Raw genomic sequence first — 26,943 nt, forward strand, 5'->3', positions numbered from 1 at the left:
CGCAGAAGCACCTTAAGCTGTTCCTGCAAGTTTTGCTATCAAATTGTTTCTTGGTCTCAGTTTACCCGCTGCGTTTGTAAGATGACTTTTGAATGTTAGTATTCTATCAAGTGTGATGCCTAGATATTTGATGTTGTTGTTATGTTTGATAGCTGTGTCATTTAGGGTTACATTGGGAGTATCTCCTGCAAGTCGACTTGACATGTGAAAGAGACAGGCTTCAGTTTAGCATGTTTTAGGTTATAAGCAAAAATAGGATACCACCTGGTCAATTACTAGTTAACCAATAACCTATAACACAAATAACCAACTTTTGTTATCTGGGTGCAACTTAAATGAACAGGGGGACCTATCGACCGAAGTTAAAATAAGGATCGAGAAGGCAAGATAAGCTTTCGTCAAAATGGAAAAAAATCTTTAACAGCCATGATATAAAATTGGAAATAAAAGTTCGTTTACTAAAATGCTAAGTATTCTCCGTTCTTTTATATGGCGTGGAGTCATGGACCTTAACTGAAGCATCACTGAAGAGACTCGAAGCATTTGAGATGTGGTGCTATAGACGCATGTTGAGGATTTACTGGATAGACAAAGTTACCAACAAAGAAGTACTACATAGAATGGGTAAAGAGCGCGAACTAGTCATAACCATAAAACGTCGCAAACTGGAATACCTGGGCCATATAATGAGCAATTAACAACGATACAACCTACTTCGGACCATACTTCAAGGTAAAGTGCATGGGAAAAGAGGTCCAGGACTAAGAAGAATATCCTGGCTGCATAACCTGCGAAAATGGTTTAACTTAACGACTACCGGACTTTTCAGGGCAGCAGTCAACAAAGTCAGAATGTTAGTGTCCAACATCCGTAACGGATAGGCACCATACAAAGAAGGTTGAAGCACCAGCTCTAAAAGTAGGTACTTAGTGTAGTTAGATCTTCGTTTATAGCAGGTTCTCCTGCTTCTTTATATAATCTGCCCTATTCATAAAAAATGAGACAAACTGTTGTGTCAGAATTATAGAGGCATCTCTTTACTTTGTTCGGGATACAAAATACTCACAAACATCATTAATCGAAGACTACAACCTCTCACGGAAAAAATCATCGGGGAATATCAAGCAGGGTTTAGGCAAAATAGATCTACCATTGACCAACTATTTACAGTTAAACAAATACTAGCCAAAGCATGGGAATATGACATGGACGTTTACAATCTCTTTGTAGATTTTAAACAAGCCTATGATTCAATAGATAGAACAATTCTACCTAATATACTGAAAGAATTTGGCATACCATCAAAATTAATACGACTAGTGCAAATGAAAATGACAGAAACAGAAGCACAGGTATGTATTCAGGGACAGATCACTGATGCGTTTACGATAACGCAAGGACTGAAACAAGGCGACGGACTAGCTCCAACGCTCTTTAATCTTGTTCTGGAATATGTAATTAGACGGTTGACGGTGAGCGGAAATAACATACTTACAAACAAGTCTACCCAATTAGCAGCATACGCAGATGACATAAACATAATGAGCAGAACAATGAATGCAGAGGAAGAAACCTACGTTGAGTTGAAACAGAGTGCAGAAGCAGTAGGACTAGCAATAAATACAAATAAAATGAAACTACTCATACAAACCAGATCGAATAGACCGGTGCAACAACACTTTATTGACGATATAGAACATGTAAATAGATTCACATACCTAGGAATGGATCTGGTCGCAAGCAATGAAGAAGAACCGGAAATAAATAGAAGGCTTGTGCTGGCAAATAAAGCCTATATCGCGATGGGCCACATATTCAAATCGCGAGACGTACACCGGAAAACAAAACTCCGGGTCTACAAAACAATAATCAGGCCCATAGTAAGTTATGGTTGCGAAACATGGGTGGTGACACAGAAATCTGCCAATGCATTAGATGTGTTTGAAAGAAAAATATTACGTAGGATCCTGGGCCCAATAAGTGAAAACAACAACTGGCGAATTAGGTATAATAGAGAAATATACGAGCAATATAGCGAACCAACTCTAGCACAACATACTAAACTGCAGAGATTACGATGGGCAGGGCACGTGGTCCGCATGCATGAGAATAGAATCCTCAGAAAATTATTAAATGCAAGAATGCAGGGAAAAAGACCTGTTGGAAGACCTAAAAAGAGATGGGAAGATGAAGTCGATGAGGATGCCAGGAACTGCCTGGGAACGCGTTCATGGAAAAGAACAGCGGTAAATAGAGATGATTGGAGAAGCCTGTTGAAGGAGGCCAAGGCCCGATTTGGGGTGTAGCGCCATTGGATGGATGGATGGATGGAGTATAATTTTCCAAATAAGGCGCTTTCTCCACACAGTGGCATAGGCAGCTGTTAAATTTATAAATGTTATTCCATATGTTTCACGTCTTTTAAAGCCAGCTTAGATAAATGTAGTTAGTGACAGCACTTGGTCACAGCAGATTCGTCCTCTTCTAAAACCAACTAGCACAGCTATAGTCACAATATTGCCAAAGAATCTATGGGGTCACTGGCGTGTTTTGGTACCGGTGTGGACTATAATATAATATAATTCAGGATACATTCTATTAAAGCCAGCTGCTTTTCCTGTTTTGGTTTGGTTAAGTGCTTTGTGAAACCACGTGAAATATATCTTTAAATAAATGAAAGATATTCATAAAAACACATTCTCTAATTTTGAATTGAAGTACAACTGACGTGACAGATCAGAGTTGCCAACTGTAATGAGTTTGGAGTAGCGCATAGACATCATAGACATTTTATATATGTCTATGGCACAAAATAGATTTCAGTATGGAATCGAAACAAGTGGAAATTAACATTGAAGAATAAATATTAGAAAGAATATTTAGTTATTTCAGCGGCATTAACACAGCTTATAATATTCAGTATATAGAAAAGTTAAACGTCAACTATTTTTAAAATAAACATGGTAAAACAAAACAAAAAGTTAAAAAATAAATAAAGTCAACGCAAATTGGAATAAAATAATTATTTAAAAAAAAAATAACAAACACGTGACATTTATAATGTTAACAAGGTATCCAAAAACTATTATTACAAAACAGTTAATCTACTTTATTGTTATAATAATGTTTTTAGTTTATTAACGCAAATATAATTATGATATCGTTTTTGATGAAAAGTGTGAATAAATTATAACTAATTTCATAACATTTTAATGGACGACGCAGGCTCATAGTCCCTATTCATATTCTATCTAATTATATTTTACAATTAAAACGAAAAGCAGTAAAATTCAATTACAATTTTAGATTTTAATTGTGTAGCTTAATCAACTCAAAAAGCGAATGCATATCAGTTTAATTTGGTCCGGTTATATAACTGCAATAAAACATGGGTATATTATTATGAAACTGATTTAATCAAAATTGTAACCCAGTTTTTCTATGCGTGATGTTATAGAGCTGAATAGTTAGTATAAGCTACACATAGTTGTCAAAGAGACGGAACTAGGAACGAGGGTGGTTCCTAATGCGAACGGTATGCAGTTTTTGCGGCGACATTGGTCTTAGACAAGAAGTTTAGATGATAAGGGTTTCAGCAGGATACGAGAAAGGGACTGAAAAACTAAATAATATATGTAACAAAAAAAAACACTGAAAACTTTGTTTTCAAAACATCCACAACATTTATTTTAAACTATTATCACTACAGCTGTTTCGGCTGATTGCCTTTTTCAAGTGATCTATTTTTGGCATGCGTTTACACTTTATAGTCTCTAATGAAATGGGTTGAGGAGGGGAGAACTGTTTGTCTGAAGTTGGTCATTCAGAATTATATCTGTGTTTTTTTTTGTGAAGTAGCATTAAACAAAACTGCTAAAAATATCGAAAAAAGTATAATTGCAAAATCTATTACAGATGTGTGTAGTGAAACCAAAAATTCCTGTTACAAAGAGAATAAAACAGCCATTTCAATTAAAAATAAATAAATAGAAAGCAATATAGTGTTTACAAAAGCAGACAAAAGTAAGAATACAATTATATATATAATACAATAAATAGAATACAAAACAAAAACAAAATAGAATAGAAACAAAACAATAGAATTTTTAAATAATCAAAATATTGAAACGTTATACAAAGATCCGACAGAAAAGTGTCAAAAACAAATTAAGCTGGCGTTAAAAAATTCAAAATCAATAGTAAATCCAAAATTACCTCAATATCATGAACCTACAGCCTCCTAAATTATACTCTTTCATTATACTACACAAATCGGATCACCCAATAAAACCTGTAGTTTCTTTTTATACAGCTCCGTCATATAAACTTTCAAAAAAACTGTTAGAGATTATTTTAAAACACACTAAATTTTCACCCAAATTTACCATAAAAAATACAATAGAACCAGTTAATAAAATACAACATTTTCAATTACCTAACAACTCCAGATTAATTTCATTTGACGTAAAAAATCTTTTTCCTAGTATCCCTCCTACATAAACTTTTATTCTAGTAAAAAACCTTTTAGACCAAAATAGTACAAATCCAATCAGTACATTTGAAATTTTACATCTTCTTGAAGTTTGCAAAAACCAGGACTACTTTGAATTTGATAATGAAATATATACAAATAACAGTGCAGGACTTATGTAGACTTATGTTGTGCAGTAGACGACGTACTGGTATGTTTCACAGGAACTAACAGGCAACTCGACCAATTCTTATCGTATATTATTTCACTTTATAGTCATATTGAATTTACAATAGAAACAGAACAAAATCAATCCATTAATTTTTTAGATTTAAAAATTATCAGACTTAAAAGCAAACATGACTTCTCCATATTTCATAAAACTACCCATACTGACACAACTATACACAATTCATCATCCCATCCCACACAACATAAACTGGCAGCCTATCATAGTATGTTACATAGATTAACAGAAATTCCGATGTCAATTTTGAGACAGAATTAAATATCATTAAGCAAATAGCAGTAAACAATGGATACAACGAACAAACAATTAATAAAATGTTAAATCAAAAACTACACAAGAAAGCCCTGAAATTAATATTTCCACCACCAGAGAAAAAACCCAGTACCTTCTGCTCGATTACATATACAGACAAAATATCAACAAAAATAGCCAAACACATAAAAAAGAAAGGAATAACACCAGCTTTCAGAACAGATAACAACCTAGGCAAATATATTAAAAACAACAAGAGCCAAAATAAAAAACACTTACACAGTGGTGTGTACAAACTTAAATTTTGCTACTGCCCAAAAACTTACATCGGTCAAACTGGTAGAAATTTTAATAAACGAATAGCAGAACATAAAAGGGCTTCCAAAAATAGAAAAACAGATCCTTCTAGATCATAATCATTCTTTTAATGAGGAATTTAAAATTCTTCACATTCAAAATAAAGGCCTTAAGCTATCTTTGTTAGAATCTATGGAAATCAACAAATTAAAAAACACAGATATAATTCTGAATGACCAACTTGAGACAAACAGTTCTCCCCTCCTCAACCTATTTCATTAGAGACTATAAAGTGTAAACGCATGCCAAAAATAGATCACTTGAGAAAGGCAATCAGCCCAAAACAGCTGTAGTGATAAGATTTTATAATAAATTTTGTGGAAGTTTTGAAAACAAAGTTTTCAGTGTTTTATTGTTACATAAAATGAATTTCCATCAAGTAACTGTCGAATCCATGAATTAAATAATATATTATAAAGTATATATAACATTTAGATAATAAGAAATTTTTGACTATGAATCTGCAATTAATAATGTTTAAAATTCGATCTCATCTGTCAAATAACTGTCAAAGTTAAACTTGATAATTAAAAGTTCTCCTATTAATTTTTAATAATTGTGTGTATATTAAACAGTATTTAATAGTTATATTACAATTAATTAGTATTCAAAATTCCCATTGATGTAGCCAACGAGTAAACATTACCTTGTGATGTGATAATTCGAATTATTTTGTGTGTTATGGAAAAAGCAATTATTATTGGACTATAATATTATTATATTCAACTGAAGTAAAACTGCAGATACAGGTAACTGTTATATTCCTATTATTTTATCCACAGTGTCCTAATAGGACGACTGTTGCAATACTAAAAATTAAGTGAAGTGTTTTTGGTATCCAGGAACACTCACAAAAATGAACTCAAATCAAAACCTCACAACTCCACAAGTCCTCCCCACAAAATCATATGTCGCTGCTACTTTATCCAAACCTCCACCTCCTACTTTCCCACGTAAGGAGCAAGCCATTTTAATGCACGCTATTCCAAATACTGTTTTATTTGACTATGTTAAAGCTATAGGGGACATTGTTATCCCAAAAAACATTACCTTTGCATCACGTATTCCAAATAACCGCATCTGTATTTATCTTTCCTCGCCTACAGTTGTCGATAACCTTCTAAAAACACATCAAAATATCTCTATCAACTCTACAGTAGTTCCCATCAGAAGACTTATCACCCCAGCTAAACGCCTTCTTATATCTAACGTATCTCCTTCAATTCCACATTCCATAATTGAGAAAGCCCTTAAAGATATTGGATTACAGCTGGTCTCTCCTGTGTCATTTGTGAAATGTGGTGCACTCGGAGAAGGTTATGCACACATAATGAGCTTCCGAAGAGTAACGTATATTATCCCCGATAAAGAGAACTTTTCAATAGATAGAAACTTCGTTATTACATACGAAAACACACCTTATAGAATATTTATTTCTACGGATAAATTGCATTGTTTTTTATGTAAAGAGGTCGGACATACCGCTGACTCATGTACCAATAATCCAACTACTTTTTCTCAAACTGAACTACCCCATCTAGAGCCCTCTACATCTGAAATTACTGATATAATTTCTGACGTAAACACTCCTGTTCAATCAGACCTAACTACTTTAAATTGCACAGAAATCCACACTGAAATAGATACTGAAACTATACACCCATCAATTCCACCCACACAAGGACAAAAAAGAGCTATATCAACAGACAGCAATTCTGATATTCCTTCTCTATTATCTTCAGCAAGTACACCCGAACCATCGTCTAACCAAATGCTTCCTCCGTTATCCACAAACACAAACACTATCTCCAAACCTCACAAGAAAAAAGCAAAAACTACAAAATCAGAGGAACATAATCTAACAGCTAGTTCACTACAATCCGTAGCGGCCATTTATAAAAATAATCCATCTGGTTTAACTTTGACCGAGACTCAGTTTATTGCTTTCCTAGAAAATACACATGGTAATCCTAGTCCACTTAATGAAGCTTTTGTTTTTACGTCAAATATTGAAGGACTATTACAAGACATAACAGTTCTCCATTCAGAAACTAAGGAAAGATCCCTTAAAAATCGACTTACGAGACTTCAAAAGAAAATCAAAAGACAGCTAAACTCAGATGACTCTGATAATATCAGCGTCTCATCTGAACTCCTAACCGATGATGAAACCAAAATCCTTATCTCCCAACAGCCAGAACAACCATCTCAGTTGCCCCTTACCCCTTCAACTCAAGATTCACCTTCAATTTAATCCAATGGAACTGCGATGGGTTCTTTCCCCGTATTGAAAGAATCCAACAACTAGTGACAGAAAAACAACCCGATATCATATGTCTACAAGAAACGAACTCAAAAATATCTAAGCTTCCCACACTAAAAAAGTTCGAAGGATATCATTATATCAGAACTAATTGTGACAGAGCCAGTGGTGGGACATCTATTTTTATTTCAAGTGAAATATATTCATCCCATCTTCTCATCACCACCGAACTCGAGGCTATCGCCGTAACTACTTGGTGTCCTAATAAACTTACGATATGTAGTGTTTACATTCCTCCTAACTACCCCCTTAAAGAAATTGAAATTCTAAATCTTATATATCAGCTCCCCGTTCCATATATTCTAGTAGGTGACTTCATTGCTCATAACTTTATGTGGGGGTCAAACCATACTAATGGCAAAGGTAAAACTATAGAAAACGTTATCAATTGCACAGGCTCCTGTCTACTAAATACAGGCTCTAATACGCATCTGAACTTTTCCTCTGGCACATTTTCGGCGATAGATCTTAGTTTTAGCGACCCAAAAACATATACTTCACTAACTTGGAAAACTTCCGATGATCTATATGACAGCAACCACTTTCCAATATTTGTATCATCTGATATCTCCAACCATGAACAAACTATAACCAGAAACTTCTGGCGGCTAAAAAATGCCGACTGGATAGACTATACTTCACAAACAGATAACACCTTACCTTCTCTATCCCTATCCGACAATATTAACAATAATCTATTATTAATCACAGATTCCATACTTAAAGCTGCAAATTTGCACATAGGCAAAAATAGTATTTCCCATAAAAGAAAGGCAGTACCTTGGTGGAATACATCTTGCCAAACTGCAACAGAACAACAAAAATTAGCTCTTAAAAATTACCGTAAAAACAAAAATCTGGAGAATCTTATTGAACTAAAGAAAACTAGAGCCAAAGCCCGATTTATTATAAAACAAAGTAAAAAATCATCTTGGAGAGAATATGTATCCTCTATTAATTCAAACACCAATCCGGCGGACCTCTGGAAAAAGATTAGGCAAATCCAAGGAAACAACACCAACCTCAAAATCTCTAGTATTGCTGTAAATAACACTACAATCACTGACAATCGAGAAATCGGTGAAACCCTAGCAACGCACTTCGACACTAAATTCAAAAGTAAAATAGATGCCTCCTTACGAAAACCATTACCTAACACCCCACCCTGTTCCTCACCCGAAACAATAATGGACATCACACATCTTAATTCTCCCTTTCTTTTTGAAGAACTAGTATCAGTTATTCAAACTTGTAAAAACAATGCCGCTGGTCCTGACGACATTCCTTACATATTAATCAAAAAGCTCTCAAACTGTAGCCTACTCAAAATACTTGAGATGTATAATTTAATCTGGTCATCTAACCAATTTCCCAATCAATGGCAAACCTCTATCGTAATACCTATTAAAAAGCCTAACCTAGAACGTTCCTTGGCCAACTCTTATAGACCTATATCACTAACTTGTACGATGTGCAAAATATTCGAAAAAATGATTAATAAAAGACTCCTATGGTTCATTGAAAAACATAAGATATTTGCTAGTGAACAGTCAGGATTTCGTCAGAACCGTTCAACCCAAGACAACCTTGTAATCCTCCAAACTCATATATCAGAGGCCTTAAACAAAAGACAAGAAGTCGTAGCTGCCATATTTGATATTGAAGGTGCTTTTGACACTATAAGTAGGCAATATATATTAAACAAACTTATCCTTCTTAATATTAATGGTAATATATTTAACTTCATACGAAATTTTCTATCTTCTAGATCGTTCAGAGTCTCTGTCAACGGTATTTTATCTTCTACTTATACTCAAACTGATGGCGTACCTCAGGGATCGGTACTAAGTCCTACACTTTTTAATCTAGCAATAAGTGATTTATGCTCTCACCTCATTTCCCCTATTAAACATATCATGTATGCTGATGACCTAGTAATTTACTGTCATGGACAAAACTCTTCTACCACCTCGAAGCTTATTCAAACTGCTGTTGACACACTTTTAAAAAAAACTAGTGACATGGGGTTATCTTTATCCAATGTAAAATCTAAAATTATAAACTTTAGTAGACGTCCCCCTTCTCCATCTCCACTTATTTTGATCAACAATGTCCCTCTTCCTGTTGTTAAACAATGCAAAATTCTCGGATTAACGTTTGACTCACGACTAACTTGGAAGCAACATATATTTGCAATAAAAAGAGAAACGAGCATAAGACTAAACATAATAAAAACTCTATCACATCATTATTGGGGATCTGACGAAAACTCACTTCTTAAAATATACAGATCACTAATACGCTCCAAACTAGATTATGGTTGTCACATATATATATCCGCCTCCAAAACATATATTAACCTTCTAAACTCAATTCACAACACAGCCCTTCGTCTTTGTATTGGCGCTTTTCGATCTAGTCCTGTAGATGATCTTTATTGCGAAGCTAACGAACCTCCTCTTTGTATAAGACGAAAACAACTGCTACTCTCTTATGCAGCATCGGTATCAGCTAACCCCTCTAATCCAGTGCATCCCTTATTTGTAATGTCCACGTATAATTTACACAATACCAATTTCTTACCACCAATAAAACCTATTCCACTAATTTTAGCACAGACACTTAATGATATCTCTCTTACACATACCCTTCCTCTTTATCTCCCTCCATCTCCTCCTTGGATCATGTCCACGCCCAAATTTAACACCTCGCTCACCAACTTCGATAAAAATAAACATCCGAAAGAGATCATTATAAATGCATTTAAAGACATTATAGATACAAATAAATACGACCTAATATTATACACGGATGCCTCAAAAAATGACACAGGAGTAGGCTGCTCTGTTACAACCTCTCATTCACTAATTAAGTCATCACTTATACCAGCCATCAGCAGCGTTCATACTGGCGAATTATTTAGTATATTGCAAGCTTTTAACCATATATCTCCACCTAATAAGCAGGTTGCCATATGCACAGATTCTTTAGCATCAATCTATTCTATCAAAAATATATTTACTGATCATCCAATCGTCCAAAAGATCCTAGACTCTTACCAAATTATCTTGTCCCAAAACATAACAGTTACCATAATCTGGCTGCCATCACATATTGGTATAGAAGGCAATGAAACTGCAGATCACTATGCTAAACTTGCTACAGCATCACCTGAAATCACCGATAAAATTCAAATTTGTAAGGACCTAAAATCATATATTAAAAGAAGAACCAGATTCCTTTGGCAGCAGCATTGGAACTCTAACCGTTCGATCTTACACGAAATACAACCGTCAATAACCAGTCAGCCTACATTTGACTATTCAGCCCTCTCAAGACGAGATCTCATTGTGATAAGACGACTTCGGATAGGACATTCAAAACTCACACACGGCTACCTAATATCCTCTAGCATCCGTCCCTCCTGTCAAATCTGCCAATCATATTTGACAATCAAACATATTCTCACTGAATGCCATCAACATTTGGCCAGAAGATTACAATACAAACTCAAAAGTGAAGTACGAGGTATCCTAAACAACCCTGACCAAATAAAAGCTGTGCTACAATTCCTTAGAGATGAACACTTATATCAAAAAATATAATTAGATTTTAATTTAGACATTGTATAACATATTATTATTATTCCGTATTATTGTAACATATTCTTAATGTAACACTTAATGTTTGTGTAATGAAAATTCATGTTATAGTACCTGTGTAAGTGGCCATAGTAGCCGAGCACGTTAAAGTTGAAATAAAAAAAAAAAAAATTCGATCTAATTTAAACACAAAAAAATCATTTTTTAGGAAAACAAATATAAAATAAAGTTTTAATTCGTGGATTCTAGTATTTCTTTGAAATTAAATCTATTTAATTTAATGTGAAAATTGCTTTAATTATTATTTCTTAAAAGAAAACAAAATTAATTCTGTGTCAATTATTTAATTTCAATTTTACTTTCAACTGATTTTATTTTTACCTGTAAAGCTCTACTCTTTAAATCAACTAGTTTATAACTCTAAGAATTTATGGATAAAGAATTTGTATCCCAATAACTGCGACTTGATATGTGTTTCAAAACATATATGTTACAAAAACAACCCTTAAGTCACAAGTAATTTGAGTAACCTTTAATGTAATATCCGCGATGTTTTGTGATGGACACCTATTGAATCTCATGATTGTGTTTTCTCCATCACGTGTTTCTCTGCTTCCTCTGTTCAAAACTGTTACAAGAAACAGCACTCGTTCAGATTATTTCCACAAATCAAATCTCCGACTTGTTTCAAAATAACAATGGCACTCTTTCAGCCCAAAAAATTTTCGCTTCGACCGGGTGTCTCGTTACATAATTTTTAACAGGTTACATTATTTTTCTTTTCTTTACTTAGAGAATTTGGAATCTTTTCGGACACAAGGAGTTTGGCATTCTTGACTTGATTTTGGTTTGCCTTCCACTATTCTGTAATCACCAAATTAACCCACAAAACAACATAACTTGTACTTATCTTTTAACACACTGTTTTCAAAGTGGACTGCTCGTTCTGGCTGGTAAAAACACAATCCTCGAAATTTTCTTTCTCAAATTTAACATCGACTATCTATTCTCCTTTTCTGGTTTCCCATATCCAATCATACACATTCATTCTTCCTAACTATTTTCCGAGAATCTCTACTTTCATTTTTAAGAAATCAAGCGTATTGTACCCACTTGGATTTTTCTTAACTTTATAAATGATAATCTGAATAACATTTCTTTTGTATTTACAGGAAAATCTGTATTTTAGGAGGTAATTTTCATAACCCCACATGTCCACATTGGTGCATTAATTGTCACGTGAAATAGTGTCACGTGTAGAATATCGTTCGAGAGAAAATTATTTACCGGCAAAATTTTCTTCTGGTTTTATTCAAGTTTTTTGCCTTTTGGCAATTTTCGCTTATGAAATTGTGACAGAATCACTCGACCGACGTCTCGTGATTTAACTGTCAAAATTTAATAGGGATGTTCACTAATTTTTAAATATAGTTAAATTCAATTAAATTCAATAGATTATAAAATATATAAAAATATAGTAAACATGAAATTGTTTAAAAATATATACTTTTTAAGATAAATCAATTCTTAATTTTAATTTTGATGGAGTCTAGAAAAACGGCTCCTCGCAGCGAGGCTACGGTGTGTGACGTCAGCAGTCGTATCGACAACTTGTTGTGTATACGTATTTACGAAGTGTAACCAGTTCTTTAAGTATTTATACAGTGATAATGAAGCCAAAGAGAGGGAAAAACTAGAAAAGGCAGTTATTATGCAAGTTAGAAAAAAAAAATACAAATATCTGTACCTCGGAAGGAATCAACACTATGTTCATTTTTAAAACTTTACAGGAGAGCAGTTTTAAACTTTTTTTCACCAAAAATTATTATTGCTGCAGCTATTTATTGAGATATCGAAACAATATTTTAATAGAACATTCTGTTTATTGTTATTTACATAATACATTTGTTATAATTAAAAACAAATTTGTTCCTGTTTTTTAACCCTTTTAACGGACATGGTGTTGTATCCATCTAATAAAGTTATTGTACTGTAAGAATTAGTATGGGGTATTCAATAACAACTACAATCCTATTTGACTTTTACTGACAAAATTTATTTAACCATACAATTTACTTTTACAAATACAAATATGTATGTAAAAATGGCATTTTAGGTACAAACCACTCAGTCATCCTCAAGTAAGTCTCCTTCTGGATAGTCACTATTAGTATTACTAGTAGGTATGCTTTAAGTTTTGATAAAAATCATGGCAAAATGTAGGAACATTTGACAGTAATGCCAATAGATCGTTATACTTTTGTTGTGATATAAGTATTGGACTTTGTGATACCAGTTGCAAATATTTTGGCAATGTAAGGTCTCGCCTTTGAAACCTAACAAGATCAATCTCCTGGGTTTCGTCATGAAAATTACTTTTTAAAAACAGAGTTCCAATGCTGTTTTGTTTAACTTGCAGTTAAACACAGTTTGACAGAAGAACTTTTTGTTTGTTAATGTCTCTTTTCTATTAATCAAAGGCGGATTTTAATATGTTTTGACATCATACAAAGATCTTAAATTTTTAAAATCTTCTAGTTCCATATTATGTACGGTATATTTCATTGAGGTTTGTCTGACTAACTGCTGCCAGTCCCAGGGCGTGTAAATAGAAATGTTAAGTTTTTTCTCTTTCGCTCTATCAGCGCATGGACAGTGTCCGCCTCCATGTGTTTGGTATTACTCTTTAGTAGAAACTTCTGGATGATAATTTTTACTTTTTTAAACAAGTATTAATGCTAACATTTTTATTCTGGCCATAACATTTGTAAGACCGTAGTATGATTTCTTCTATGTTACCCACTTTTGTCTATATCAGACTGATCTTCGTTATCAAAACTCAAGGCATCTCTAATATTATGCTCTTCATTTAAAACTTCATTGCTTGGTGTATTATTTGATTCTGAAATTAAACAAGGCGTATAATATTGGTTGTAAAAGATTTAATAATATTGCTAGTCTAAGGTTAGTATCAAATCACTACATTACCCTTTTGAGGTTATGTTTTTTAATAATTTAAAAATAATGAGCAAAAAGGTAGCTTACCTGTAAATGCAGTAGAAGAATTCGCAGAACTTTTTAGTAGGTACTTCAAGAATCATTCTCCTACGAGAATTATGGTTCATTGTTCTTATTATTAGTAGCAAACCACTGTAAACACACCATAAATGGCAAAAGTATTATTATTAGATCACTAACAGTCTACCTCTATCATAGAGATATGCGCGGCGGTAATTGACATGCGTAGAGGGACAAAATTAAGTAAACATGGTGTTTTATCCCTCTTATTCCTTTAAATAAAGTTATAAAAGTTAATTATTAATCTGTAAAAGTGTCAAAATTGAAAAAATGGACATAGTGTTGTGTCCCTCCGAGGTACAGATATAAAAACCTGTGGTTTGACAATTTTAAGTGAATATGGTGTTAAATTGTTTGGAACTGTAATAAAAATCTTCTCAGAATTGTTTTTAGATGTATTTAGACACCCAGGAACAAAACACTACTTATTTGGCTTCATTATCAGTGATTAAATACTTAAAGAACTGGTCACACTTCGTAAATACGTATACAAAACAAGTTGTCGATACGACTGCTGACGTCACACACCGTAGCCTCGCTGCGAGGAGCCGTTTTTCTAGCCTCCATCAGAATTGAAATTAAGAATTGATTTATCTTAAGAAATATATATTTTTAAACAATTTTATGTTTGCTATGTTTTTATATATGTTATAACCTATTGAATTTAACAATATTTAAAAATTAGTGAACATCCCTATTCCGCAGCATTGCAAAAATATTTTGAACTTATATCTTCTTTTATTGATTAAATAAAACATAATAATGTAATCTTATATTATTGTTACAGTAAATGAAGATTTTTCTTTGGGTGGAAAGTTAAAAATGGAACCAATTTAAAAGGTAAGTTCATGTTTTTCATTATTTCCATAGCATGTTTTCGCTTACAGCCTATTAAAAAATAATCCAGGCCGAAATAATGGAAGTTGAAGAAAATTTCAGAAGAACACACTTGAATCATATGCTGATATTGCTAGTTGAATTTAAGATAAAATCAATTTTATTTTTCAAATAAACATTTGTTTATGTTTTCTCTATAATAAGATACATTGGCTTTTCAAGATAGACAAAGTTTATTACAATAAAAAGATACTATAGTTAAAAAACAATGCATTTTGCTTGTTAAAAGCTTTCCTCGACTAAGAAAAAATTGTTTATTTCGTCTTCATACTATATTATTTTTAACTCAGTTAATAACACTTCCAACACCTCATATATCTATATATATTCATACACTTTACTATCAAAGTGAGGTACTGATTTCAAAATTTGCATTTAAATTTTTAAGCTCCTAATACATAAAATGCAAACCGTGGAGCTCTGCTCCAGCATATAAGCCACTTTGCTGAAAAATGCATCAAGCCTCGATATTGGATTTAGAGCAATGGAAGATGGAAGTTTTGTACCACAGCCGACGGCTAACACTGATTCACTCAGTAATAAAGTAGAAGTTTCCGATAAAATTTTCGGTTGAAACGTCGATAATATACTTTCCGTTCAAAAATAAAATGAATTATCATTCAACAAAGTTTTGATATAGTTGAATATAGGAAGAGCTCTTCGATATTGAGATGGGTTTTTGCTGTATATAACTTAGTTAATAAACAACGTATCGGCTTTTATAATCAGAAAGTTTTTGTTTCATTTCTTTCATAATTTAGAAAACAATAATCTCATTTGAAATGATTTTATTTTTTTATAATACAATTTTTTATAATCATGAGAATGAGAAAGAGTACAAGCGACTAAAACATGCAAAAGAAAGAAAAGAGAGACTATAGAAAACAAGTACAATACAAGTCAATGGCGGCCGGTAAGGGTCGGCAGTGCCGACCCACACATTTATAGGTATTATAGATTTTTTTAATATTTAAATTAATCAGTATTAATTATCGCAGGTATTAAATTGATGTCATTTGTTTATGTGAAATAAGAGAAGAAATTGAAGATAAAAAAAAAATCTATAAGATAATACAGACCAAATTTTATTCATAGTTTTAAAAAAAAATTTACTGATCCGAGCGTTAAGTGATCCCTGCGGATCAAGACAATTTTAAAATTAATGATCCAAGATCCGAGTCATCCATCCGACTGTGTAAATTTGTCTGAAAGACACGTTTCGACAAGTCGATCCTAAGCTTGACGATTTACATGTAAAAATCAACGAAATATTAGTCGATAATCAACCAAACATACATTTCTCTCCGTACGCATTTAAATGGTAAGTACGGCAAATTTGAATCAGCTGATGCTTTACTTGTAATGGCCGCAAATGTTACTTTGGGATGGATCAGTACGTAAGTAGTGAAGTGATAGTGAGTGCACGGACTAGCTTTTCTGGTATTATATCGCCCATATGTCATAATACTTCGCACTAATGTTTTATAAATCTGCGTTTTTGTCTTCATATTTAGGTGTCTATCCCACCATACTGAGTTAAGTTGTCGGATTGCTGTTTTTGTTTGTCCTAATCTTTGTGTAATTTCTTCCTCTGTTGTTGCCTTTTTCGTGATTATAAACCCCAGGTATTTGAATTTATCCTTTCCTTTGATTGTTACGTTGTCATCAATCTGTAGATCTTCTATGTCTTCTCCACTTGTAGATAGATACTCTGTTTTCGCGAGGATAATATCTAGGCCAGCCTTGGTATATTCTTCTTGTAGTTTCTTCATCATGTAGCTGAGGTCGTCTTGGTCTTGTGCAATCACTACTTGATCGTCTGCAAAACTTAACGTATATAGGTATTCGTTCCGTACCGGTACTCCCATGCCTTCGCATTTTCTTTTCCATGTTGTCAAGGCTTTCTCTGAGTATATTTTGAATAGGGTTGGAGATGTGGAACAACCCTGCAGGAGCCCTTTTGTTGTGGTGAAGTCTCCTATGATTCTTGTTCCCATTTTAATGGACACTTTATTTTCTTTATATAGAGCTTTTGTTGCTGCCGTGAAGCCTGCCTAATCCTCCCCGATTTTGCCTTTTCTCGCAGTATCTTTCCATATAATCTTCCTATTGATGATATTACGCTTATTCCTCTGTAGTTTTCGCATCGTTTTCTATCTCCTTTCTTAAATATAGATGTCATATATGCCGCCGTCCATTCCTTTGGGAGCTGTTCTCCATTTATGGCTTTCTGAAATATCCATTGTATCATCCGGTGTAATTTTTTTGATCCGTATTTTATAAGCTCAGGTGAGATGCCTCCAGGTCCCGGTGCTTTCTTATTTTTGATTGCTTTTATGGCCGTTCTCATTTCCCTATCTGTTATTTCTATTTCTTGTTGTGGGAATCTGCTTCGTCTTCGCCTGTTTTCTTTTCCAATGAATTGTGGTCTTTGTTCTGTTAATAGTTCCTTGTGGTAGTCCTTCCATTCTTTGTCCTGTATATTTCCCAATTTAATTTTTTCTTTTGAGTTTTGTTTCAATCCTCTCAGTACTTTCCATGACTCCGAAGTTCTTGTACCTCCTATATATGTTTCAATATTTGAGCAGATTCTTTCCCATTCTTCATTCTTTTGCTGTGTTATTTGTTTTTTCACTTCTCTATCTTTTTCTCTATATTCTTTATAAACTTCATCGTTGTTTGTAGTCAGCCATTTTCTGTATAGTTGCTTTTTTTCTTTAAACACACTAATGTTTTAGAACAGTTTGTTTAAAAAAAATGCCGACAGTTTGTCAGACGAGATAGAATTTAAAATATTGGCTAGTTTTCACTGTAGCAGATTTTCGTGAATAGCTTTTGAAAATTTTTGATTTTATTATTAAAATGATTACTCTTTTAAATGTTTTTAAAAAAGTGTTTACCCAAACCGATTTGATATTCAATGTTATTCAAAATCAGTTAACTGACATTATTCATTCCAAAAATAGAATAACAAGACTGGAGCAAAATCTCATAGATTTTCGTAATGATAGTAACTTCCAATATATACGACGTAACGTTTTGGACTCGCTTGATATTTCTGAACCCTCCAAAAAAAGACGAAGGCATGACACAGCACATATTTCGAAAAACAAGTATATTTTAAAATGTTGGATACTATTATTATGCAAATAGATACTCGTTTTTTGGATTTTGAATATTTGCAAATTTTTGACCTCTTGGACGATTCAAAATTAAAAAGTTACGCTAAAGAATTTCCAAGATATCTAATAGACATAAAGTTAATTAGAGATAAAGTTAATTAAACATTATCCATCATTCTTTAATAAAATAAAATTAAAAAAAATTAAAAGTTTTATATGCTGATCCAAATATTTCAGATGGTTACAAGATATGTATAATTTTATGTACTGCAATTCATTAAGACAAACTGTTACCAAAATTAATAAATTATTGTCATTAATTTTCTCATTACGACCAACTTCTGCCCCAAATGAACGAGATTTCTTTTATCTCAAAAGAATCAAACGTATTGTCGAAACACCATGAAACACGAGAGAATGTCAAGATTGTCTCAAATGTCAATAGAAAAAAAAAACTTGTAAAATCAGCCTAAAAAAATTTATTCGTGATAAAATTCAAATATTCTTCATTAGGGTGTGAAGGATTGGCACCTGGACAAGCCATAGATTAACCTTCCCAGCTAAAATGCTCCCCAGACACTTTATTACTCCCGCCATACATGCTGCTATATCATGGTGGGACTATTGAGTAATTTGGGTATTATCTGAAAGTCCTGGGATACCTTCACATAATACCGCGCCACACAAGCATTTTCGATACAATATTCTTATAATAAAATAAAGAATATTTCTTGGAAAAGTCCCTTAATATTGTTAAACTTGTGTTAATATGCGGGAACAGACTATCTAGTGATCACAACAATATTAGAAAGGAAGTTTACGGAGTTCGAATTCGTTAGTCAAGGTGGGTGGACGTATTCGAGTTTTGTGAATTAGCTGGTGATTGTTTCTTGTAAAATATAAGAAGTGTAATTAGTTGTTAGTTTTGGTATTGATATTTACGGAGAGCAGATTAGAGTTTTTTAAGGCGTAAGTGATGTCAGAAAAAACGGGCGGCGATAAGCCGCCCGATGAAAAAAACACTGATAGTGATAATAGCAGGTATGTTCAGCAAATAGATATGAATAACAGTTATAGACCAGGAGATAATGGCCCATTTTATGTGTTTGTGGAACATAAAAATAAAAATTTAGGGAGACTTTTTCCAATTAAAATAGGGCACTTTCTACTTAAAGATGAAATTTTAAAAAAAGATGTAATAGACATTAAACCGGTAGGAGTTAATAGGGTAAAGGTTATTTTTAATACCTTAGAAATAGCCAATAGTTTAGTTAACCACGAAGTTATATTAAAAAATGAGTTAATAGCATTTATACCTAAATTCTACACTCACAAAAAAGGAGTTGTCAGGATGGTAGATACTTTCTTTTCTGAAGAATATTTATTAACGGCTATCAAATCAAACAAACAGGTATCAAGTGTCAATCGTATGAAAAGGAAAATTATAGACTCTGATGGAAACGTAGTTTTGGTAAATAGACAAATGATAATAGTAGAATTTTTAGGAAATGAAATTCCAAAATGTATACAAATAAATTTATGCAATTTTCATGTTGAACCTTACATACAACCCGTTGTACAGTGTTTCAAATGTCTGAGATATGTCCACTCAGCTAGACAATGTAAATCAAAAAATGAGAGATGCCAAAAGTGTACAGATACAAGTCATACAAAAGAGGATTGTAAAGAAAATAATTTGTGTATTTATTGTAATAATAACGACCACCCCTCAATTTCACGTATTTGTCCTGTATATGCAAAGCAAAAGGGGATAAAACAAATTATGTCAGTTGAAAACATTTCTTTTAAAGAAGCCGAAAATATATACAATAATCCATCATATGCGAAGGTGGCTACGAATAACCGTTTCTCTATTTTAAACAACGATAACAATTTTCCAACTTTACCGAATACTTCTGGCGACAGTCCATCATCTAATAGTACTTTTAAAAAACCAAAACCAGCTTCTAAAGTGAATACTGTTAAAACAATTAAACGAACACACCCAACCTCTCCTACACCAGATACGATGCCTGTAAAAAAATCTTTTAAACCTAGTCAAAAACCTAAACCCATTATACCTAACCCCTACAGAGAAGAATTTATGGACTATAAAGAGAAAACTATAATGTTAATTACCTCCTTCATAAATAAATTTCAAAAAAATTTTCAATTACCACCAAATACTCTCATGGAATCTAATATCCGGGACTTTGTAGAAAGTGCGTTTGTTCCAAGTGATCCAAATGATGCCATGGAAACATATAGTGAATCAGATTCAAGTGAAAAACTATTTTACTGATTAAACTTTAAAAATGGCTAATAAACAAACAATTAAAAACCAATTAGTAATTTTGCAGTGGAATAGTAGATCAATAACATCTAATAAAAATAATTTGTTAAATTACCTTAATAAAAACCATGTTGATATTATCATACTTTCCGAAACTTGGTTTAGGTCTAATAGTAATTTTAATATTAAGGGATATAACTTCATTAAAAGGTGTCGTGATGACGGATATGGCGGAGTTGGTATATTTATCTTACAAACAATTAACTACCAAGAAAGTGAAATAATTCAAAATTTTTCAAGGGGCATTGAAGTATGTGCAGTATTTATTCCAGATATAAATATTTCTTTCGTTTCAGTATACAAACCTTCAGACATAGCAGCCACAAAAAAAGATTGGTTAAACTTATTGGTACAGTTTGATATCTCTCGTACAATTTTTTGCGGCGATTTTAATGTACACCATTACAGGTGGGGCCCTATTCCGGAAGATCGCGGGGGAAAGGATTTAACAGAAGCTTTAGATTTTTTGGAACTAATTACTTTAAATGATGGATCGCCCACTAAAGTTAATCCCAATGGTAATCACTCTGCAGTTGATTTAACTCTTATCTCCCCTTTTTTGGCAGATTTGGTAAATTGGTCCGTATATCAAGACACTTTAGGTTCTGATCACTACCCTATTCAGATTCAGCTTCAAATTGCTCCCATATCTATCGAAATCAATCCGGCAACCAAGTGGAATGACGGTCGTGCCGATTGGTCAGCCTTTCAAGCATTTATTGAAAATGAAATCAGTTCAAATTTATCTCTAAATGATTCAGATAACTGTCAAATAACAAAAAAATTATTTGAAGTTATATCTTCAGCAGCATCTGCATCCATGCCCGTTAAAAAACCTTTCATTCCTTCTGTCCCAAGGCCCTATTGGTGGGACAAAGAATGTTCTGATATAGCTGAAAGTCGCTCCCACGCACTTAAATTGTTCAGAAGACAAGGAAATATTACAAATTATCTGAATTACCAAAATATCGCAGCAAAGGCTAAACTCATTTTCAAGTTAAAACAAAAAAATAGTTGGATAACCTTTCTTAATCAACTCAATAGATCTACACCCCTTTTAAATATTTGGAATTGTGTAAAAGCTATAAGAAACAAATATCATAAACAAAAGAAACCTCCATTGCACGAAGATTTAATTGAGGATGTTCTGAATCAGCTGGCCCCGCCTTCGGTCTCTAATGTCAATGTAGACAATCAAAAAAATTTTCATTTTTGTTCTACTTCAGATACTATGTCTAAAACTTTTACTTATTCAGAGTTAATTTTGGCATTAAACCAAACCAGAAGCACGGCTCCCGGTTTGGATGGTTTCACATATAAAATTTTACACAATCTTCCAGTTTCAGCTAAACAAATAATTTTAAAAAATTTTAACAACTGGTGGGTAAAACAAGATTATGCTGAGGATTTAAAAAATATTGTTATATGTTTAATTAAAAAACCATCTAAAGATCCAAAATTACCCTCATAATATCGACCTATATCGTTAATGTCTTGTCTGACCAAGACTTTTGAACGCATGATTAAGTTTCGCCTAGAACATTTTATTGAAAGCAATTCTCTCCTACCTACTACACAGTATGGATTTCGGAGAGGCCGTAGTACGATAGATGCATTGACCCATATGGTTACAGATGCACAAATATGCTTATCTGATAACAAATACATGTTATGCCTATTTGTGGATCTAAAAGGTGCATATGATGGGGTTGATTTGAGTATTTTAAAAACAAAATTGTGTAAAATGGGTATCAGCAAACAGGTATCAAATAACTTAATAAATTTGTTTCTAAACAGAAAAATTTATATTCGTGACCACAGAAATGTACTCCACGGGCCAAGAACAGTATATAACGGTTTGCCGCAGGGATCAATATTGAGTCCACTTTTATTTAATGTATACACAGCAGAGCTGCATAGTTTGATGAATGACACTATAAAAGTTGTACAGTACGCGGATGATAGTTGTTTCTATACTATCCATAGTTTATATGAACGATGTATTACAGATTTAGAGTATATTTTTTGCTGCATGCGTGATTGGTTACATACTATGGGTTTTAGTGTTTCACAGCAAAAGACAGCGGTTATGTGTCTTACTAGGCACAGACTTAAAACACCCGATTTGTATACCATAGGTGATTTTACTATACCCGTAGTGAAAGAATATAAATATCTTGGCATCCATATAGATAATAAACTCCTATGGACCAGCCACATAAAACACGTAAAGCAAAAATGTGAGAAAGGGCTCAATCTTCTGCGTGTAGTTTCTAAATATAAATGGGGTGCAGATGTTAAAATATCTCTTACTTTTTACAAGTCATACATCCGCTCAATAATAGATTATGGATGTACTATTTATGCCTCAACTAGCAAATCAAACTTATTAATCTTAGACAGAATTCAATATAAGGCAATTAAAATAAGTCTAGGAATTATGATGTCGTCACCTAATTGTACAGTTCTCGCTGAAGCACAAGAACCGCCTTTGTGCCTTCGAAGAGAATACTTAACTAATAAACAGCTAATAAAGTATAGGACGTTTAGTACATTTATGGTCAAAAAAATATCAAATATAGTGGTCCAGAATCTTACAAACAAATATTGGAGAATTAAAACGTCTCCCCCTCTTGCTGATGCTTTTATTGACACTGAGAGACATAAAGAACTAATACATAGTCAAAAAAAATATCCTATTTACGAAATCAATTTTGCAGCCTTAATATTTAAACCAACCATTATAATTCCAAACTATCCAGATAATATATTTCTATCAAAATTAATTTTCAAATCTATACTCTGTAATTTAGGAGAGAATAAAATCATCATCTATACGGATGGACCAAAAAAAAAGATTTAAAACAGGCTGTGCATTTTTAGTTTCTAATATTAACCATGTTGAGCAATATCAAGTCCCTTATTATTTATCGATTTTCAGTGCAGAGGCTATAGCTATTAGCAAAGCTTTAGATTGGTGCGAGATGAATTTACCTTTATCTGTGGTAATTGTAACAGACTCTCTCTCAGTTTTGAACGCCATTAAAAGCCCTCCTTTTAATCATTATAATAAAAATATTCTTCTATCTATAAAAAATAGTCTATATAAACTGCAGGAGTATGGTGTACGAGTTACACTAGTCTGGGTTAGAGGTCATTCAGGGATAACTGGGAATGAGGCAGTTGATATCGCAGCTAAAAAAGCACTTGACTCAGAATTGAAAGTAAACATGTGCAACCCATCAGATCTTATTAATTTATATAAGGCTGATGTAAGGGTTAGATGGGAAACTCAGTACAGTAAATTTTCAAGTACATCAGAGAACCTCTATTTTAAACTTCAACCGGTTTTACCGACGAACATTCCTTACATCAACTCGTGGGATTATAATAGATATAAGTCATCAATTATATCACGTTTAAAACTTAATCATGGTCGGTTTCGAGCACATTTGTTTAGGATTGGTATCTTAGATTCTCCGTGTTGTCCTCACTGTCCAGAAAAACCTTTAGCCGATATAAATCACGTTTTCTTAGAGTGTCAAAAATATACTGCACATACAGATATGCTGTACCAAGAACTGAAAAAGTTTGTAAGTCTACCAACTAACATTCCTACTTTATTAGCACAACAAGAGAAAGGAATATACAACCTTTTAATCAAGTTTGTTTTAGAAGCAAAAATAGATATTTAGCTCATATATGGTTAAATATGTGTATATGTATTATTGTGATATTTAAAGTCTTGGTGCGCCAAGCAATAATTAGCTAATTAATTTTTTTGATTAATTAAAATTATTTAAATGATATGATTATGACTCTATCACAATTTTTAATTCTTTTATCTCAGGGTTAAATTCGTGCTTCAATATCTATGCTATTACATGTGAAAGGTAAGGTCCAGAGAATACCGGAATAATAAAAAACACATATGATCTAACACTATATATTGAAATAAAAATAATGAAATAATTCACACTCAAAAGTTTTCAATAAACAAATCTCATATAATGATTCTCAAAAATTTTGTTCTACGTACGTGAACAATCAAATTTAATGGTACAAACAATATTAATTGAAATCTCAAAATTCCGAACTATTCTAACTCTCCTAATCAAAATATTTATATCCTTTCTAAATTAAGTGTAAAAATTGTGTTATCAATAAAAGAAAAAAAAACTGCAGAAAACAAAATATCTCTCTCTGATGATGAGTGGTCCAAATCCTTGTTCCTTGTAGACTATATTATCTCCTCTCAACCGCTCCCTATGTAATCAGCAATCTTACACAGATTGTTGCAAGTATATCGTCCTTAATGATCTCCTTCAAAAGCACAAATCATTCAAATTATGATAGCCTTTCTCCTCTCGATAAACTGAATCTCTCGTTGGCCCGAGTGAAAAATGACTCTTGGAATATCTTCTCTTTACGATAAACTGAATCTCTCGTTGGCCTGAACAGTGACTCTTGGAATATAAGTAGAGAAATATGACTTACAATATTTTGCTGCTTCAGCTTCTGTCAGATACACTAACTCCACAAAAAACTCACTAACATTCAACACTACTGCTTGCTACATTTCAGGAACCGCCAGAGAAACAATCCCCGTTCCTCTTACAGACTTGGAAACCAACTGATCTTTTTCTCTCTCCTCCTCAATCTCGCTAAACTTTTTCGTACATACCTATCCCACCTTTTTCAATCTCCGCCAATCAAAACTCGTCACAATTCCCCCATTTTTTCATTTCGATAACAAACAAATTTTTACCTATAATTATAAAATTTCCTAAAACTTATTTACAAATAATATTTTCTATAATTCTTAAAAACTAACAAAAACCTCTATCTAAAATCTCTTCTATTTGTCCCTAATCACTGCATTAATGTATTTTGGAAAACCCCGTTCAATTGTCTTTTTGTTTTCACTTAAAACTATGCGGGTCACTCAAGTATAACAAAGAAATAATTTATGCAAAGCTTACTTTTTGTTTGGTACAGGTAATTCAAGAAATTAATAACTCTCCTTCTTCGAAATGTTTGTTGGATATTATTCTACTTATCTGAATTATTTTAATGTTATTGAATTTTGAAATATTTTTAAACAAACCAATATTTTTCTCGATTTTACATATCATAACAGTATATATGTGTATATAAATATGTGTTTACAAACATTATGTAATTAGAATCCAAACCTCTGTTTTACCCCATTTGTTAATACCTCCTGCCCGTGACCTAGTCTAGTTTGTCTTAATAAAAATGTCTTGATGGGTCCCTAGACAAGAAACGAGTGGCCATGTTTTTATCCCTATCCTATCCTTAATAATAATAATAAAAAAAAAATACAAATATTCTGTGGCAAATAGACAAGTTCTAATGCCATCCACTATCTACACACACACAAGGAAGTTTACACTCTAAAAAATCTTGTCTTTCCTACTGACATTTTATTTTACTTTTAATTTTTCTTTTATTACTCAAAATACGAAAATTTAAAACCTAGCATATTTTACTACTTGTTCATGGAATGCAGAATCTTACGGGTCCTTCACAATTGATAAGTAGCTATACAATAAAATCAGTTTCTGTGTTTTGCTTAGACTTGCCAAAGTTCTATATTTGGAAAGTTATAGGCAGGCGGTAAATCCAAACAAAAAAATAAGTATTTTATATTCTTATCTTGTAAATTGGAGATTCAAAAAGACCTACGTTCTAGATAAAGCTCATTTGGTTTTATATTTCTTTTTGGAAGCTCTTTTCGATGTTTTTCGTTTTTGTGAGATTACTACAACTAAGCCACTTAAAAGTGCCCGTGTCTTTTCTTTAAAAAATATTTATAGCAGTTTTAAAGAGAGTGATATAAATTACTTTTTTAGGTTTTTAGCTTTAAAATGGTAATTTTGTTTCATTGCAATTAAAAGTATTAAAATGATGTTAAACCGCCTTTAATTAAATAAAATTTGGTCTCTTTTCATTCTCCTTTTACTCTGAATTCCAACTATATGATCCTCTGATGGGTGGTTTTCCTTCTGAGAAATTTCCAACTGAGTTTCTAGTGTAATTTTGTGTAAACATCCATTCTTCCCACATATATTATTGATCATCTTTATCATCTCCATCTTATCTTCTACATGACTCTTAATTCGCGTTCTTAAACGACTATAGGTGGCAGCACTTATTTTGAAAGATGGCGGACGAAATAGGGACATCCTTGTTGACATTGTAAATTTGACAGGAA

At 32.7% G+C, this 26,943-nt stretch overlaps 2 protein-coding genes across 4 annotated transcripts in view; both read left to right on the forward strand.

Moving 5' to 3' along the window:
* The window catches only part of LOC140449583 (uncharacterized), a 584,439-nt gene that overhangs the window by 142,465 nt on the left and 415,031 nt on the right, over positions 1-26,943 (forward strand). For all 3 annotated transcript variants that reach the window (XM_072542799.1, XM_072542797.1, XM_072542800.1), the window contains exon 3: positions 15,121-15,173. The gene's annotated coding sequence lies outside the window, so the exon portion shown is untranslated. The remainder of the gene's footprint in view (positions 1-15,120; positions 15,174-26,943) is intronic.
* LOC140450440 (uncharacterized) overlaps positions 1-26,943 on the forward strand; it is a 55,401-nt gene that overhangs the window by 9,123 nt on the left and 19,335 nt on the right. The window lies entirely within an intron of this gene.

Source organism: Diabrotica undecimpunctata, chromosome 9, assembly GCF_040954645.1.
Source record: "Diabrotica undecimpunctata isolate CICGRU chromosome 9, icDiaUnde3, whole genome shotgun sequence".
In the NCBI taxonomy this organism is placed as follows: domain Eukaryota; kingdom Metazoa; phylum Arthropoda; class Insecta; order Coleoptera; family Chrysomelidae; genus Diabrotica; species Diabrotica undecimpunctata.